This window comes from Ursus americanus, chromosome 5 (genome assembly GCF_024610735.1).
Source record: "Ursus americanus isolate L20-20 chromosome 5, mUrsAme1.1.p, whole genome shotgun sequence".
NCBI classification, from domain to species: Eukaryota; Metazoa; Chordata; class Mammalia; order Carnivora; family Ursidae; genus Ursus; species Ursus americanus.
The window spans coordinates 60,534,942-60,551,845 of NC_142131.1; the positions used below are offsets into that span (position 1 = coordinate 60,534,942).

The 16,904-nt window shown below is 35.8% G+C and overlaps 1 protein-coding gene across 2 annotated transcripts in view; it reads left to right on the forward strand.

Moving 5' to 3' along the window:
• The window catches only part of FNIP1 (folliculin interacting protein 1), a 150,579-nt gene that overhangs the window by 27,075 nt on the left and 106,600 nt on the right, over nt 1-16,904 (forward strand). The window lies entirely within an intron of this gene.

Here is a 16,904-nt window from a genome sequence, read left to right on the forward strand (position 1 = left end):
TGTCTTCCATTCTTTCCTCAAGTCCAGTGAGTATCCTTATGATCATTGCTTTAAATTCTTTATCAGGCATGTTACTCGTATCTGTTTCACATAGCTCTCTGGCTATGGCTTTGTTCTGTTCTTTCATTTGGAATAAATTTCTCTGTCTCCTCATTTTGCCTGTCTTTGTCTATTTCTGTCTGTTAAGAAAGTCAGCTGTATCTTCTGCTTTTGAAAGTAGTAATTTTATGATGAAGAGGTCCTGGAGTGCCCAGCAATGCAGTGTCCCCTGTTTAACAGAAGCTGGCCTTTCAGGAGAGTATCCTATGTTTATTGCTTACTCCCTGCTGTTGTGTTCAAGTCACTTTTCCTTTCATTGTAGTCATTTGCACTGACTCTGACTGTTGTGGGTTATGCTTGCTTTCTGTAGTGGTAGTGGGACCTAGGCAAGTCAGCTTTGATGTTGCATGCCCACCAGGGAACTTGGAAGTGGAGCGGCAGTGTTAGCAAAATTTGCATTGGTCCACTAGTCCTGTGCTGGATCCCTTGAAGTACTGTAGTGGCTGGGAAAAGTGTGTCGGGATGACCAGGGACACCTGGTTGGGGAAGGCACAGGAGGGTGGGTGGGTGCAACTGGGGGCTATACCCCAGGCTGGCTGGGCGGGGCACCCCTGTGGTTTTAACAAAATTTGCCCTCAGCCCAGGGCTGAGGCCACCAGGGTTGGAGTGGGTGAGTCCTCCAGGGAACTTGTGAGCGTGGCGCACTGCTAGTGGATTAGGTAGCAAGTGTCTGTGCAGCCCTGCCTTCTGTGGATGTCTCTGTGCTTATACTACAGGCCAGGGGAGGAAAATGGCACTTGCCAGCTCCCTCATTTTCAGAGAAGTCCCCCAGCATGCTCAGAAATCAAAGTGAACAGATCCATCTCTGTTTGCCCCCGGTGTTGTGTAAACTGCCATTTTTATGTTTGCCTCTCTGCATAGGCTGTTGTTGCTTTAAGGGCAGTGGCTGGGCTATTACTTACTCTCCCAGGTGGCCCAGTGCTGGAGTCAGCTGACTTCTAAAGTTCCAGGTTCCAAGCCCTACTGGTTTTACAAACTCACAGAATTCAGCCCCTCTGGTTTTTAAAGCCAAACATGGGGATTAATTTTTCCTGTGTGAGCTCCCTGGTGTGAGGGCCCATTTCTCTGCCCTCTTTACTCGTGCAGCTCCCTGCTTCTTGTGGGCATCCTCCCTCTGCCTTTCTGACCTTCCTAACCTTTCAGATGGAGCTTCTCTATATTTAGTTGTGGAGTTTGTTCTGCCTGTCTTCAGATTGCTCTCTGGTTTATTGACTTGGATGTGGATGATATCTAGTTGAAAATGTGGGAGGATGTGAGCTCAGGGCCCTCCTGATCCACCATCTTCCCAGGTCCCATTTTAAGGTTCTTTTATCTTTTGAGAATGAAGATGTTAAAGTATGAAGTATGCATGTTAAAATTTCAAGGCTATATATCTAAATGAATAGAAATAGAATATATAATTTCCAAATTATTAGAGAGAAAATGGAATATACAAAGAAAATTAAAAAGAATGTAAGAAAGGGTAGCAAAAGAAACAGAAGTTACAGAACAAGCACAAAGCAAAATAATAATGTAGTAGAAATAAATTCCAGCATATTATAATGACCACATTAAGTGAAAGCAGACTAAATAATGCAGGGAAGACAAAAATGTGTTGGACTGGAAAAAATCAAATAAAATCTAGCTGTTTGCTGCTGTTTATAAAACATATACCCAAGATACACAAATATAGATTGAAAGCAAAAGGATAGAAAAAGATAGCCAGACAAATAACCAAAAGAAAGCTGGTAGCTGCCATCATATCAGATAAAATAAACACAGAAATTACTAATGATAATGATAAAAGATTAACTTGCCAGGACGATATGATATATTTTTGAAAATATGTGAAGCATGAATGTCAAGAGAAAATGGACACATTTCTTATAGTAGGTGATTTTTACTTTTAAAATTTTTTTATTTTTATTATTATTATTTTTAATGGTTTTATTTATTTGACAGAAGGAGAGAGAGAGCCAGAGAGAGAGGGAACACAAGCAGGGGGAGTGGGAGAGGAAGAAGCAGGCTCCTAGCGGAGGAGCCTGATGTGGGGCTCGATCCCATAACGCTGGGATCACTCTGTGAGCCGAAGGCAGACGCTTAACGACTGAGCCACCCAGGCGCCCCCAAAATTTTTTTAAAAAAGATTTTATTTATATGAGAGAGAGAGAGAGAACACGAGAGCAGGGTGAGGGGCAGAGGGAGAAGCAGAGTCTTTGCTGAGTAGGGAGCCCAGTGTGGAACTCAGTCCCTGGACTCTAGGATCATGACCTGAGCCGAAGGCAGATGCTTAACTGACTGAGCCACCAAGACACACTATAGTAGGTGATTTTTAAACATACCTCTTGTAGTTACTGAAGGTCAAGTAGCAAAAAAAAATTAAGAATAAAAGAGATGTTGGTGGTGCCTGACTATGTCGGTCGGTGGAACATGTGACTCTTGATCTTGGGTTTGGGAGTTTGATCCCCACATTGGGTGTAGTGATTATTTAAAATCTTAAAAAAAAAAAGATTTTGAAAACAAAATCAACATGAAACTAGCAATTAGAGGAAACAACATTTTTTCCCTAACATTCGTTAGAACAGTTATGGAAACAACTCATGAGTCAGGGAAAAGAAATCCTAAATGTAATTTAAAAATAATTAGAACTGAATGATAATAAATACCATATTACAAAACTTGGATGTAGCTAAAGCCTTACTGACAGTAAATTTATAATGTTTACATAAGAGAAGAAGGAAAGGACCAAAGTGTCAGTTGAGTGTTCTACTTAAGAAGTTAGAAAGGGGAAAGCAGAATAAACTTGAGAAAGAAAGAATAAAGAGCCCAAATTAATGAAATAGAAAACAAATGTGCAATGAGAAAAAAAAACTGTTTTTTTTTTTTTAAAGATTTTATTTATTTATTCGACAGAGATAGAGACAGCCAGTGAGAGAGGGAACACAAGCAGGGGGAATGGGAGAGGAAGAAGCAGGCTCATAGCGGAGGAGCCTGATGTGGGGCTCGATCCTACAATGCCAGGATCACGCCCTGACCCGAAGGCAGACGCTTAACCGCTATGCCACCCCGGCGCCCCAAAAAACTGAATTTTTTAAAATAGGCAAAACCTGCTATAATTAATAAAAAAAGAAATGAGGCATAGATAAATAATACTAAGAAAAAGAAATGGAACCTATCTATAGATCAGTGGAGATGAAAAGGTAAGAGAATATTATTAATTTTTATAGCAAGGTATTTACGTAGTGCTTTATGATATTCTAGGCAGTATTTTAAGGACTTCAGATGTATTACTTCATTTAATTATCAAAACAGCTCTGTGAGTTGGGAACATTATCCTTCTTTTATAGATGAGAAAACTGAAACACCAGTAAGTTAAATAACTTGTTCAAAACCTAGTAGTTCACAAGAGAATTAAGAACCCACACTGTGTAACTGATTGGTCTTAGTTGTTTGGTGGTGAGACCTGCAACAAGTAATTAAATCTCTGTGTCTGACTTCCATTATCTCTTAAATGTAAGTAATACTTTACTAGTTCATCGGAAGGAAAGATATATAGGTTAGATTAGATAAATATATATTATGCAATTTCAACAGTGTCTGCGCATTGAATTATGTAAGTGTTATTTTAATTATCAAAGGAGAAAGACCACATGATTAGTCAGTACATGCAGATTTATTTGCTAAAATTCAACATCCATTTGTGATCCAAGCTCTTAGCAAACTAAGAACAGAATTCCCTAGTCTGAGTAATGTTTGGTTGGTAAAGTCTATCTACTGATATCCACAGCCAATATATTTGGGGAAAGAACAATGAAAGCACATTGACGTTAGTTTAGCAATGGCCAAAAAGTTGGATAGTACCAAATATTAAGAATCCAGAACAGTAAGCGTCCCTGAATAGTCCTCATAGGAGTATAAATTGGTACAACAACTTTGGAAACCAATCTGGCATTGTTTAGTAAAGTAGAAAATACCTTATGGCCCAGCAGTTTTATTCGGTGGCAGATTTGTTTACTTCTCACAAAATTTTCATACACCCTTCCATATTTCACAGTGCTTGTAAGCAGATAGGGCCATGAGATTGTTGTGGCCAATATGGTGTAAATAGTATTTACTTGTGTCATTTCTGGCCTGAAGGTTGAAGGATGGTGTGAGTTCATGCTGTCATCTGCCATGGAAACAAACAGCCCATATCCGTAACTCTACCTGTTGGAAGGAAGCTTCTCTAGAGAGCAAGTCAGCTCACAGTGGACATTAAGCCAGAAAAAAACTTACTTATATGTTATGTTTATATGCATGAGTGACCAGGGGATGGATATATACAGGAATGTTAATAGGAACTGGAATGATGAAATTTCTGGGATGTAGTGTGGATGCTGCAGAGTAGAAGAGTCCTTGTTTCTAGAGTCATTGACCAGTCAAGCAGCTGTGATAATGATTTTGGCAGGTAAGCAATTTCTTCTTTTCAGATTAATTGCCTGGGAGTCTGTCATTTAAACTTTGAATTTATATTTACTTTTCTATTTTGGTAATTAAGAGGTAGAAACTTAGTTTTTAATTTTATGACCTGTAGTTTTTTTGTTTTGTTTTACCTTTATATTGGATTTGTGGGAGCCAGTATTCTTTACAAAAATGCAGAGAAAGTACACAAAGCAATATAATACTATATCAGTAGTTTTCCGCTATGAATATTTATATTTTCTATACTTTGCCTTGATATGCTTGCATTAAGATACCTTGTATTTAAGTGATATTCAAATTAAATCTGATCTATAGTAGGAATATTCAAGTCTAGCTATTCATTAAAGCCATTAAGGAAGTTTTAAAAAATTCTGATGTCAAGGCCCTCCTCCATGCCAGTTTTTTAATTCTAATGTGCAGCTGGGGTTGAAAATCAATGGACAAGAGAAAAAGATGAAGAAAGATAGGTGTTATTGGCTAGATCCTTCTGGACCACATGGCCCAGTGATGATAATATACATCTTAGAAAAACAGTGGGGAAAAAAAAGAGAAAAAAAGAAGAAGAAAAAACAAAATAATTGATCATGTCACTATAAGTATTTAGACTTATTTAATTGGTAAAATCCATATTTCATAGTAATTCCAGATTTAAGTCATGCTACCATTATAAAAAATTAGCATTGCTTTTGGTTCTTTTTCTTTTTAGGTAAATATTTTTGGTGCTGGCAGCCTTTTTAGTGAATTAGCCACTTTGATGTTTTACTTATTCTTAAAATTAATTTTTCTTTTTACATCAACTTTATTGAAATATTCATTCAGTAGAATGCATCCTTTTAAGTATATATGTATTAGGCATGCCTTTCTATTGTCCATATTTTTCTAGTGTTTTGACATCTGGGACCTTCTTGAACCTGGAGAAACTGACCTTCCTGGGGCTAGCTAATTTCTAGGGATAGCAAAGGATTCCCCTTCTAGCCAACCAATCCAGAGCCTTCCCCAGCTGCTTCTTTTGTTGTTGAGCTGTCATATTTCTGGGCCACTAGTCACCCCAGTGCTACCATGCAACTAGGGGGAGTTCCTAAACTGTGGAGGCCACTGAAATGATTCAAATGAGCCAATCCTAAACCTATTTAGCTTGCTTATCCCACCTTCTCCATTTTTCCCCTGGTGAAAACCGCAGTAAAGATTCTTGCCACATTTTTCTCTCTTTCCCTCTGCCTCCTGACTACCGTGATGTTTCCCCCTGTGGCCTGCCTCCTGTTTTTAGGAAACTGTGAGTATAAACCTAATTCTTCATGACAGTCATTTCCATGTCTGTATCTTACTATATACGTGATGAAAACAAATCCTGGGTTCTAAAGCAGTATTCTGAGTTTTGACAAATGTATACACCTGTATAACAACTATCATCAAGATACAGAACTTTGTGTCACTCCCAGAAGTTCCCTTGTATCCCTTTATAGTCAGTAAACAACCCCCACCTCTGCTGACACCCCAATTTCTGATCTTTCTGTCACCATAGATTAATTTTGCCTCTTCTAAAATGTCATGTAAATGACATTCTACAATATGTGCTTTTTTGGTATCTGGTTTCTTTCACTCAGCAGAATGTTTCTTAGATTCATCCCATGTTTCTGCTTGTTTCAGTTGCTCATTGATTTTTATTGAAGGTTAGTATTCCATTATATTGATATAGTAAAATTTGTTTATCCATACAGCAGTTGATGAATATTTGGGTTATTTTCACTTTGGGAGAATATTATGTATAAAGCTCCTGTGAACATTCATGTATCAGTCTTCTTTGAACATGTTTTCATTTCTGTTGGTTAGATATCTAGGAGTGGAATTGTTGAGTTGTAAGCAAGTGTATGCTTAACTTTATAAAAAACTGCAAAACTATGCTCCAAAATGGTTGTACGATTTTACTTGCTCACCAGCAGTGTGTGATAATTCCACTTATCACCAATACTTGGTATCAACCTTTATGATTTTAGTAATTCTTGTGGGTGTGTACTGGCATCTCATTAGTTTAATTTGTGTGTCCCTCATTCCTAGTGATGTTGAGCAATTTTTTTGAGCTTATTGGTTATTTATATATCTTCTTTTCTAAAGTGTCCCAATATTTTACCCATTTTAAAATTGGATAACTTGCTTCTGATTATGAGTTATAAGACTTCTTTATATATTCTGGATAAAAGTTCTTTGTTAGATACATGCAATGCTAATTTTCTTCAGGCTCTGGGTTGCTTCTATATTAGTGGTGTCTTTCAAAGATCAGACTTCTGAAATTTGATGAAGTGTAGTTTTATGATATTTTTTAAATTTTATGGTGTGTAGTTTATGATATTTTTTAAATTTTATGATTTTCGCTCTACTTTAAGATTAAGAAAATGTTCTGATTTTTTTGGTAGAGATTTTATAGTTTTTGAGCTTTCATGTTTAACTTTATGACTCATTTTGAGTTAGTTTTTATATATAGAGTGAGATAGGGTTGAGCTTTTTTCCCTGTGATTTAGCTGGTTTATCTAGCTCCATTTGTTTAGATGTTATCTTTTGAGTTTTTAATTAGAGTGTGTTAACATGTATCTCACTTTTATTGACACAGTCTAGTTCAGAGGGAATTCCCCAGTGGGCAGTAATAAATGCTATCCTTGTTATACTTGAAGTAGTGTTGTATAAGATTATGCATGTTTTTGAAATGTAGAGACACAATGAGATTTTATTCTAATAATCAGCCAAAGCACAAAGCTCTGTACATAATATGCTTACTAAATGAGAAGTTTGCTTTGGAACTTAGCCTTAGCTGCACATGAAAACTGAAATTATTTTTATTCAGGTAATCTGAACAGTCTAGGGCGTGAAAAGCAATAGAACACTGCTTTCAGTAGAATCTCCAATCCTGCGGAATTTAGTATCTAGGAGCAGAGATTCTATATGTATCTAAAAAGATAATATATATTTGCTAATATTCGGGAAAGAGAACGACCTTTATTTTCTAATTTGCCAGTGGTTAGTGTTCTGGGGTGTGCATCAGAATCACCTGTGGACCTCTAAAAATCCTTCATATTGCCTGACCTGAAGTTAATTCTCCATCTTCTAGGGTAGGTTGTTGGGCAGGTGATTGTTTCAGTTTGTTTTGAAGCTCTCCATCATGATTTTGATGTACAGCCCTCATTACCAATCACTGATTATACTCTTATTTTCTCATTTGACCTTTCAGTCACTCATTGAGACAAACTTACTTTTGTACCTGAGGAAGATAAAAATGATTAAATATCTTCCTTCACAAGTGATTTAAGCAAAATCCATGGAAGACATTTTTAAATGGCCTTTAAACAGTTGAACAATGTTTAACTTCAATAACTGAAAAATAGAAATAAAGATATCATGTCTGTAACTTACTAAGCTGTCAGTCTGACAGTATTGGAAAAGATAATATCTTATTATGGCAAAAGAATGGTAAAGCAAGCCTATTTTATGTGACATAATATATGTGGGTACAACTATTTTGTTGAGCAACAGTTGTGCAAAGGTAATCATATAAGCATATTCTGATGTGCACAGAAGAGATATTTGAAGTTTCCAATTTAAGAGTATAAGATGTCCATGCTTAAGAGTGATTAAATAAATTACAGTTTATACATTAGAACACGGTGTAGCTATTAAATAGAATATGGTAATTCTGTATTTCCTGTAGAGATTTCCACATACACTAAGTTAAAAAATAAATGGTAGGGTAGTATGCAATATGATTTTGCTTTTATAAATGTATGCTAGTTAACTCTATTAACATGTTTGTACATGTATAGGAACAATCTAGAAGGAAACACAAAAATGTTGAAAATGGCTAAGCCTGGAGATAAAGACTGGTGGGATAGTTTTATAGTTATTTGCTTTTTTGTATTCCCTTGGTCTCTATACTTTTAAAAAGATATAAATATGAAAAATATAACTTGTTCAAGATCAATACAACTGGTAAATGGCAGTGCTAGCACTTGGAATTATCAGACTTAAAAGAAGAAATTTTTCAGATATATTTACCAATATGATAAGAATTTTAACTGATTTACAGTAGGAAAACACTTATTAAAGTTTTTATTTTTAGAATTTACATACAGTAAAATTCCCTTTCTGTAGTTGCAGTACTATGAGATTTTTTAAAATAAAATTTTTATTGAAGAATAGTATACTTAAGTTACAGATAATGTATTAACTATTCAGTTGAATGAATTTACACACAGTGCTTGATAGCTAGTACCCAGCTGAAGAAACAGAACATTGCTTGTGTCCCTGAAGTCCCCCTAGTGACTTTTTCAACCGCCACTGTTCTGATTTCTAACATCAGGGATAAATTTTGCCTGATTTTGAACTTTTATATAAATGGAGTCCTATACATGAGTTCTTGTGTGACTTCTGTATTGGTCAATATTATGTTTGAATTTATCCATATAGTTTGTGTTGTATCATTCATTCTCATAGGCCGTAGGCTAGAATTTCTCAAACTCAGTTCTGTTAACATTTTGGATGGCATAATTCTTTGTTATAGGGGCTCTCCTGTGCATTGAAGGATGTTTACCAGCATCCTTCACCTCTAACCCACTAGATGCCAGTAGCACCCCCCATTTGTGACAACCTAAAATATTTCCAGATGTGTCGCCAAATATCCCTGGGGGGTGGTGTGGATGGGGGGCAAAATCATCCCTGGTTGAGAACTACTGCAGTACAGTATTCTGTTGTGTGAAAATACTACAGTTTATTACCCAGGCTATTGTGCTGATGGATATTTGGATCATTTCCAGGTTGAGATTGTAATGAATAACATTGCCTTGAACAATTTTATCCAGGTTTTTTGAGGAAAATATGACCACATTTTGTATGAATATGTACCTTGGATTGAATTTATAGGTCATAAGATACATCCAGCTTTTTTAGATTTTGCCACGTTATTTTTCAAAGTGGTTGTGGCACTTTTCATTCCACCATTCCTGTGTGAGAATTCCATTTGCTAGAATTCCATTCTAGCGAGGCTTGAATTTGAACTATGCATTTTTGAAATTTAGAGTGTACGCACTGGTTGTCACAGTAAAGGGCACACAGAAGATTCCAGTTGCTGAGGGAATAAAGTCATGAATTCTGGCCTTCTGTTTTAATGTCCTCTTGACTTATCACTCAGGTCTAGCAGTGGAAAGCAGTTAGTTACCCATCCTGGTTGCTCTTTCCTATGTCAAGATCTCTCTCCCCACCACCGGCAGCTTATGGGCTCTGTAGCTGGGGCCATGTTTTTCACTTTGTTGTTGAGTTTCATGTACTGACAAAACTATCAAAGCCAAATGTCATTAACTTTGATTTGAAAGGTTAACTGAAATTATTTTTAAGCTTTGTCATTTAAACAAGACTTGCCAGTGAAATGAGAATCTGGTTTTTCTTTTTATGCTGTTACTATATTTTTACATAGGGATGGAACCTTTTTTAAAATAATACATTTAATTGTTCTGTGTGTTCTGCATACTCTGTAAATGTTAAGCATATTGAAGGCAGAGACTGTGCACTTCCTGGTTTTTTAAAGCACATATCATTACCACTGTATCACCATCATCATCATCATCATTGTCATTGTCACCATCGTTATCACCATCATGCTCCTTATGTATGAAGCTTCATATATATGTATTTGTGTATATAATTTATTGAGGTGAAATGCATATAAAATTAATCATTTTAAAGTGAACAGTTCAGTGGCATTTAGGACATTCATAGGGTTGTGAAACCACCACCATTATCTCTTTATAGCTAGTTCTAAAACATTTCCATGAGTCCAAAGTAAACCTCTTATCCTGTAAGCAGTTTCTCTTTCCTTTCACCCACAATCCCTGGCAACCTCCAATCTGTATTCGGTCTCTATGGATTTATCTCTTTTGGATATTTCATGTAAGTAGAATCATATAATATATGACATTTAATGTCTGGCTTCTTTTACTTAGCATAATGTTTCCAAGGTTCATCCATGTTGTATGTTTCTGTATTCCATCCCTTTTTATGGCTGAGTAATACTTCATTATATTTATATGCCATGATTTTTTTATCCCTTCACTCAGACATTTGGACTGTTCCACTTATTGACTACAGTAAATATATTTTGCTGCTGAGAACGTGCATATACATGTACTTACTTGCATTCCTAACACATGACTAGGTTATTACAGCTGCCACCACTGATACTGAACAATTTCAATGTCTCTAGAATTCCCTCATGCTACCCCTCTGCAGTCAGGCCCTTTTCTTCCCCCTAACTGCTGGCAACCACTGATCACTTCTCTGGCTTTATAGCAGTGAGACATTTAACTAGTATCTCAACTATGTAGTCCGGCTTTTTGAAAGTACAGAATAGACTTTTCATGAGTTAAATTTTTAGAATTAGAGAAAGTGTTTTAGAAGCCAGGGACTAACAATATTATATATGTATTTACTAAATTCAGTTTCTCCAACTTGCCAATTATGATAAGAACTAAATTAAAATTACTAATAAATAATTCTGTATTTACATACATAGCACAGATAACTGTCAAAAATATTATCTTATAGTATTTTATAAATTGAACGTGCAATTATTAGATAGATTTTTTTAATTAAATTTTTTCACCGTTTTTTGTACACAAGATGTGTTGGGATTTTACGTTTTCTTCCTGCCAAAATCTTCAGTGAATTATATACTGATATGTCTACATGTTAATTTTAAAAACTCAGAGGAAAGATTATTCAGCTTCTGAAAACATAGCATGCACAATAAAATAACTGTGTGCCAGGGGGGAAAAAAGCTCTGTTGTCTTCTAGTACCAGTTGGTATTACGTAGGTTTGTTTCGTGTCTCATATCTTATTTATAGTAGTTTGAAACTAGAAACTCGATACTAAACAAACACCAATGTTTCACTGTAGCTTAACTATGTATTAGAGTCTTTCTTTGATCGTATATATTGTTTTTTACTTGTGTGTATACTTCTCTGAAACTCGGAACTTCTGAGACACTGGCAACTTGAGTCCAGTCCATTTCTGTATAAAGACAGAAATAATATATAGCACATCTAGATGGACTTATTTGTTTAGATATTTATAAAAGCTTTGTAACATTAACAAGTTAAAAAGTTACAAGTTAATTGGAGGTATTTAATGATTATTGCTAGTTACTGAGAGAAAGCATGAAGAAACATTTATTGTATTGTTTGTTGGGCTGTAGAAGCTTCCCAGACTCCTTCTCTCAAGAAAAGAGCTTTTGTTGGGAGGAATTTCAAATCTGATGACTATGTTTCTTAAAATATTTCAGATATATCCTAAATATTCTAGGACTCTAAGAAGTTGCAAGTGTTTAAAAATCATATTACTAGATAATTTTAATTGTGTGTTTATTCTTTTCTTGGTATTGTTGTCTAACCTTGGTTACCTAAAATGCATACCTGTGCTTTGGGATGGCTTTGTTTTATACTGGGAATGACCCTTAGTAGTTAGCTTGATTATGCCCTCATAATAACAAAGAGCCTTTGTAAATGAATTTTCCAAAATCTCACAGAACATCATGGAAAAGTATGAAATGAAAAAAAAATACACCAGTTTTGTGGCTTTCAGGCATTGATTTTAGGGTGTGAGAGCGATGTGGTTGTGACATCTGTCACCACATTGGTCACCAGTTTTGATTTGGCTCATCTGGCTAGCTAGGCGGTGTCCCCTTCCTCCCTCAACTCTGCTCCATGTGTGTCCCTGCTGAAGCTGTACGGTTGGTTGAAGAGGATGACCTCCTGGATAGAGGAGGATTGTTCTTTGGCCAAGAGTATGCAAGTAATTGCTTTACCCTGTTAGAACCCTCAAGTAAGCTCTTAAAAGTTAATCTTAAAGTTAGAGCTCTTAAAAAATCCATCACCCACAGGGTGTCCCTGGGTGGCTTAATCAGTTAAGATCTGACTCTTGATTTTGGTTCAGGTCATAATCTCAGGGTTTTGAGATCGAGCCCCATGTGAGAATCTCTGCTTGAGATTCTCTCTCTCCTCCTGCCCTACCCACCCTTGTGCACACATGTGCACTCGCTCGCTCTCAAAAAAAACCTCCCATCACCCAAGACTAGCTCGGTGTTACTTTTTTAGTGGTAACTTAAGACGCCATATCTGATATATTGCCTTTATACTGTTTAGAAAATAAAGGCTATGACTGTGTTTTAAAAATACAAAGGAGTTAAAATATTGGCTTCAAACATATTGGCTCATTCATTTAGTAAAGCACATTTTGGGTTTTGTTGTTGTTGCTTTTATGCTGGATACTTGCTGGGCCTTTGGAAGAGTCACATCCTGTGAGGCAGCCTGAGGCTTTTCTAGCCTGGTAAAGCTAGAGACCTTCTCAGAAAAGTGTTTATGAACACTTAAAATTCATAGGATTATGAAGGAAACTCATTACCTTGAAATCGTTGTTAGGATACTAAATTTGCAATATGGTAGCATGTAATATGTATTAACTCATTAAATATTAAGGGTTAGTAGTGCATCTGAGAAGTATAATTTTGAAGTAATGATGACCATAAACTTCTTTTCTAGATTATCTGTATCAACTATATAGTCTGATGAAACTATGATTCCTAACAGTGGTCAAAGTTCTAGGAATTGCTAATACTCCTGAGGTTTGTTGCCTCCATTTTAACTGAAGGAAATGCTAAATTGTGATTAGAGGTTGGTGAAAGTGAATATATCATTTTTTTCCCTGTCCAAGTTCCTTTTCCACACTGAACCATAGATCCACTGTTGGTCCATAGACTTAACCGTTAGTAAGCTTTTAGGAGCCGTGAGACTGGCACGTAAATAGTTGGTTATAGTTGAAGTCTGAGTAGGGATTTCATCTCTTTCATCTTTGCATTTTCATAATTCCATAATGCCTGGTAAACACAAAGCAGATGAAATTCATTTGTTACTGCTTTCATCAGTAGTTTGCTTTTGTTGCTATGTAGTATTCCATTGTATGTGTGAAGGTTCTTAAAAGTACATATATCTGGGCTCCAAACCCTGAATTCAGAAAGATAATCAGGAAATGGTAGTGTGTTGGAAACTGAATATGACGAGGGTGTCTCTGAATAGAGTGCAAGGTTGTGATAGTGTCGTTTGTTGTGCACAGGTTGATTGAAGCGTTAAAAAGCTGTGTTAGGTAACCTTTTCAAGTTTGGTTTGGACGGGAGGCAGATGTGCCAGGAACCTGGAGGTTTTTAGAGATAAATGGGTGGAAGAAACAAATTGGAGTTATAAGAAATGGGCAAGATTGAACAAGAAACTAGAGGGGATGAGATCACCTTTGTAGATTTGAAGATGGAGAGGAGCACCTTTCCCTTTAAGGTAAAATGGGGGTTGTGTGTGATACATTTGGGTTCTCTAACAGGTAAATCAACAGATGATGGAGGAATGGTTATCTTAAAAAAATTGTGAGCATTGATGTGAAAGGAAATGAGTAGTCATTGATGGTTTTGTAGTAGTGGGATGATCTGATAAAGCATTATATTCCTAGAAGGTGAGTCTGGAATGTGTTGGAATGGGAGAGCCTTAAGTTGAAAAGATGGCTATATTAGGATGACTTGAGGGCTTGGACTTTAGAATTGTCATGAGAAATGGAAGTGATAGCAACTAGAGTTATATTTGTATGTTTTGTGGTTCAGAGGTTATTTTGGGAATTGTTAGCAATTTAAAGTATTAGCTAAACAATTATATTAAAAAGAATGAATAACCTAATGGAATTGGTGTTAATGAGATAATGTTTAATTTTCCAAGTTTTTGCTTTTATTGTATATGCCTGTAGAATCACTACTGTGATTCTGAATTAATTTATTTTTAGTTCTTATTTGTGAAGTTTTCTCGGAATAACCTATAACACATAGACTCCTCTAAAACCTATTTCTGCATTTTAGACAACATCCCAATTTTCAGATATTTATTTAGGCTGATAGGGAAAGAAGAAACCTTATAACTTTTCGTTTTTGGGAAATCAGAATACTTTGATGATTCAGAGATGTTTGCTTTCTTGCAGATAACTTCTTGATTCTCATAATTCCAGAAGCATTTTTTGAATTAAGAGGTCATTTTCAAAACAGTGGCCTTCAGGTTGATTATTAAATATATAAAATACTAGAAGGCTGGTTGTAGAACTTCTTATCCTTCTTCTGTAACTTAGAAGTTAAACTTATTGGCAAGGCACTAGCTTAAAAAGGAATATTTGTAAGCTATCTGTATATTTTGTTCAGTTTTTCGTATCCTCAAGAATGCCGAGATTATTTTCACCTTAAAAATAGATTAACTTATTAATGTGGAGAACATTTCAGTAAGGAAAAAATATTTTACTTTAGAAGCTGTCAGTTCTCTGCTGCTGATTTTCAAAATTATATCTCTCTTCCTGACTTTTCAGCAGACACACAATTTAACTTCTTTTGGGACATCTTTTTGACATCCCTCCAGTGCCTTAGGATAATTATAAAATCAAATAGTTTAGGCTTCTTATTTCTACTCTAGGTTATTTTGAGGAGTAGCTTGATCTGCTCTAGTACCATATTTAATTACTTACTGAATCTTTTTTATTTTTGCTTTTTTAAAACCTTTTACAACCATTGCCATTTTCATCATCTTAGGCCCAGTATTGCTTGGTTCATCCTACGCCCAGTATTGGCTCGAGTTGGTTCTCTCTCTTACATTTTTAATAGCACCTAAATTGTGTTATTCCTTTGCTAAAGAATGTGTGATATTCGTGGGTTTTGTGTTTTTTTATTTTTTTGCTCATATCTGAAAGCTTTAGAATTCTTATATGTGAGAATTTTAGTGGGAATTCTACCTTTCCATCTTTAATCATATACAACCTTTTGGTTTAGTAAGCCTGTGAACCTGCTGCTTATATTTTACTCTCGTTGTATAAGTTCTAGTCAGTGCCATGCCTGTCTCCTCATATCACACTGCCCCCTCAAGTATATGAATTTCCTTTTTTTTTTTAAGATTTTATTTTTATTTTTGAGAGAGAGAGAGGTAATGAAGGAGAGAAGAGAGAGAGCACCAGTAGGGCTGGGAGGGAGAAGCAGACTCCCTGCTGACTGGGGAGCCTGACACAGAGCTTGATCCCAGGATCCTGGGATCATGACCTGAGCCAAAGGCAGCTGAGCCACCCAGGTACCCCTCAAGTATATGAATTTCTAAAGAATTTAGACTGTATCTTATATTGTAAATTCCATCATGTAAATGATTAATATTTTGATACATACTCTGTCTTGTTAATCAGATTATAGGCCCTTCCAAGGCTGAGGTGTTTCTTTTTACCTTTACAAAAGCCTTTTTCCCCCACTTTTATTTATATTAATATATTTGCAGTGTTAGTATTTCTGTAGCATAGAATAAATATGTATATTTTTTTATCTTATGCTTAGTGTTGTGCCTAGTACAAAATAGGTCTCTAATGTAGGTGTTTTCAATGAGTAAAATGCAGTTTAGCAGTTAATATCACCTTCCTTTTATTGTATATTTACAGTATCCTAGGAATTGTGTCAAATGCTTTATACTAAATTAAGCTCCTCTAAATCCTTACAGTTGTATGAAATAAGTATTGTTATTTACATTGATGGTTGTAATATTTACCAATACAGCAAATAAATGACAGAACTGGGATTTTGTACTTTGGTCTCTGCTTTTAAAATCACTTAATTACTGTGCTGTACTCCTTCCCATCAAGTGTATTTATTTGAATTTATGTGTTTAAGATTTCTGAGTTTATATTAAGCATCCTGAGACTATCTCATTTTTAATGCATGGTTATAAATATGAAGCTTACTCTGTAAATTTATGCTCCTGTAATATAGTGGTATATCCTATGCATTGCATCGCTATTAAAAAGTCTGGTTTGACAAAAGTCAAAGGGCCGTGTATACCAGTGATAAATTCCAAGTTGAAGGTGGTCTTCTATGGATTTTGACCTCAGAATGGGATAACAAGTTGCCTAAGAAACGATACTCAAACCCAGACGGGGTTGCTATGTATCAGTGTACAAGCTAAGCTTTGTAACAGAGACCAAAAGATACAGTAAATAAGATAAAACTTTTTTTCTCTTATATTAAAAAAAAGTTGGTAGGAGTTCTTGGCAGGTAAACAGCGTAGGTGCATGAGGTCATCTAGTGTTCCAAACTGGTAGGTCAGCTAGGACAGCTCTGCCATCTTTAACATGTGGCTTCCCTTCCTGAGTCCAAAGAGACTGCGCTAGTTATTCCTATTTCCTAGCTATCAAGAAAGGGGTAAGGAGAGAAGGAAAATAATTTTGTATTTCAGGAGATGACCTAGAAATTGCACATACTATATTCCATTAATTTGAATATAGT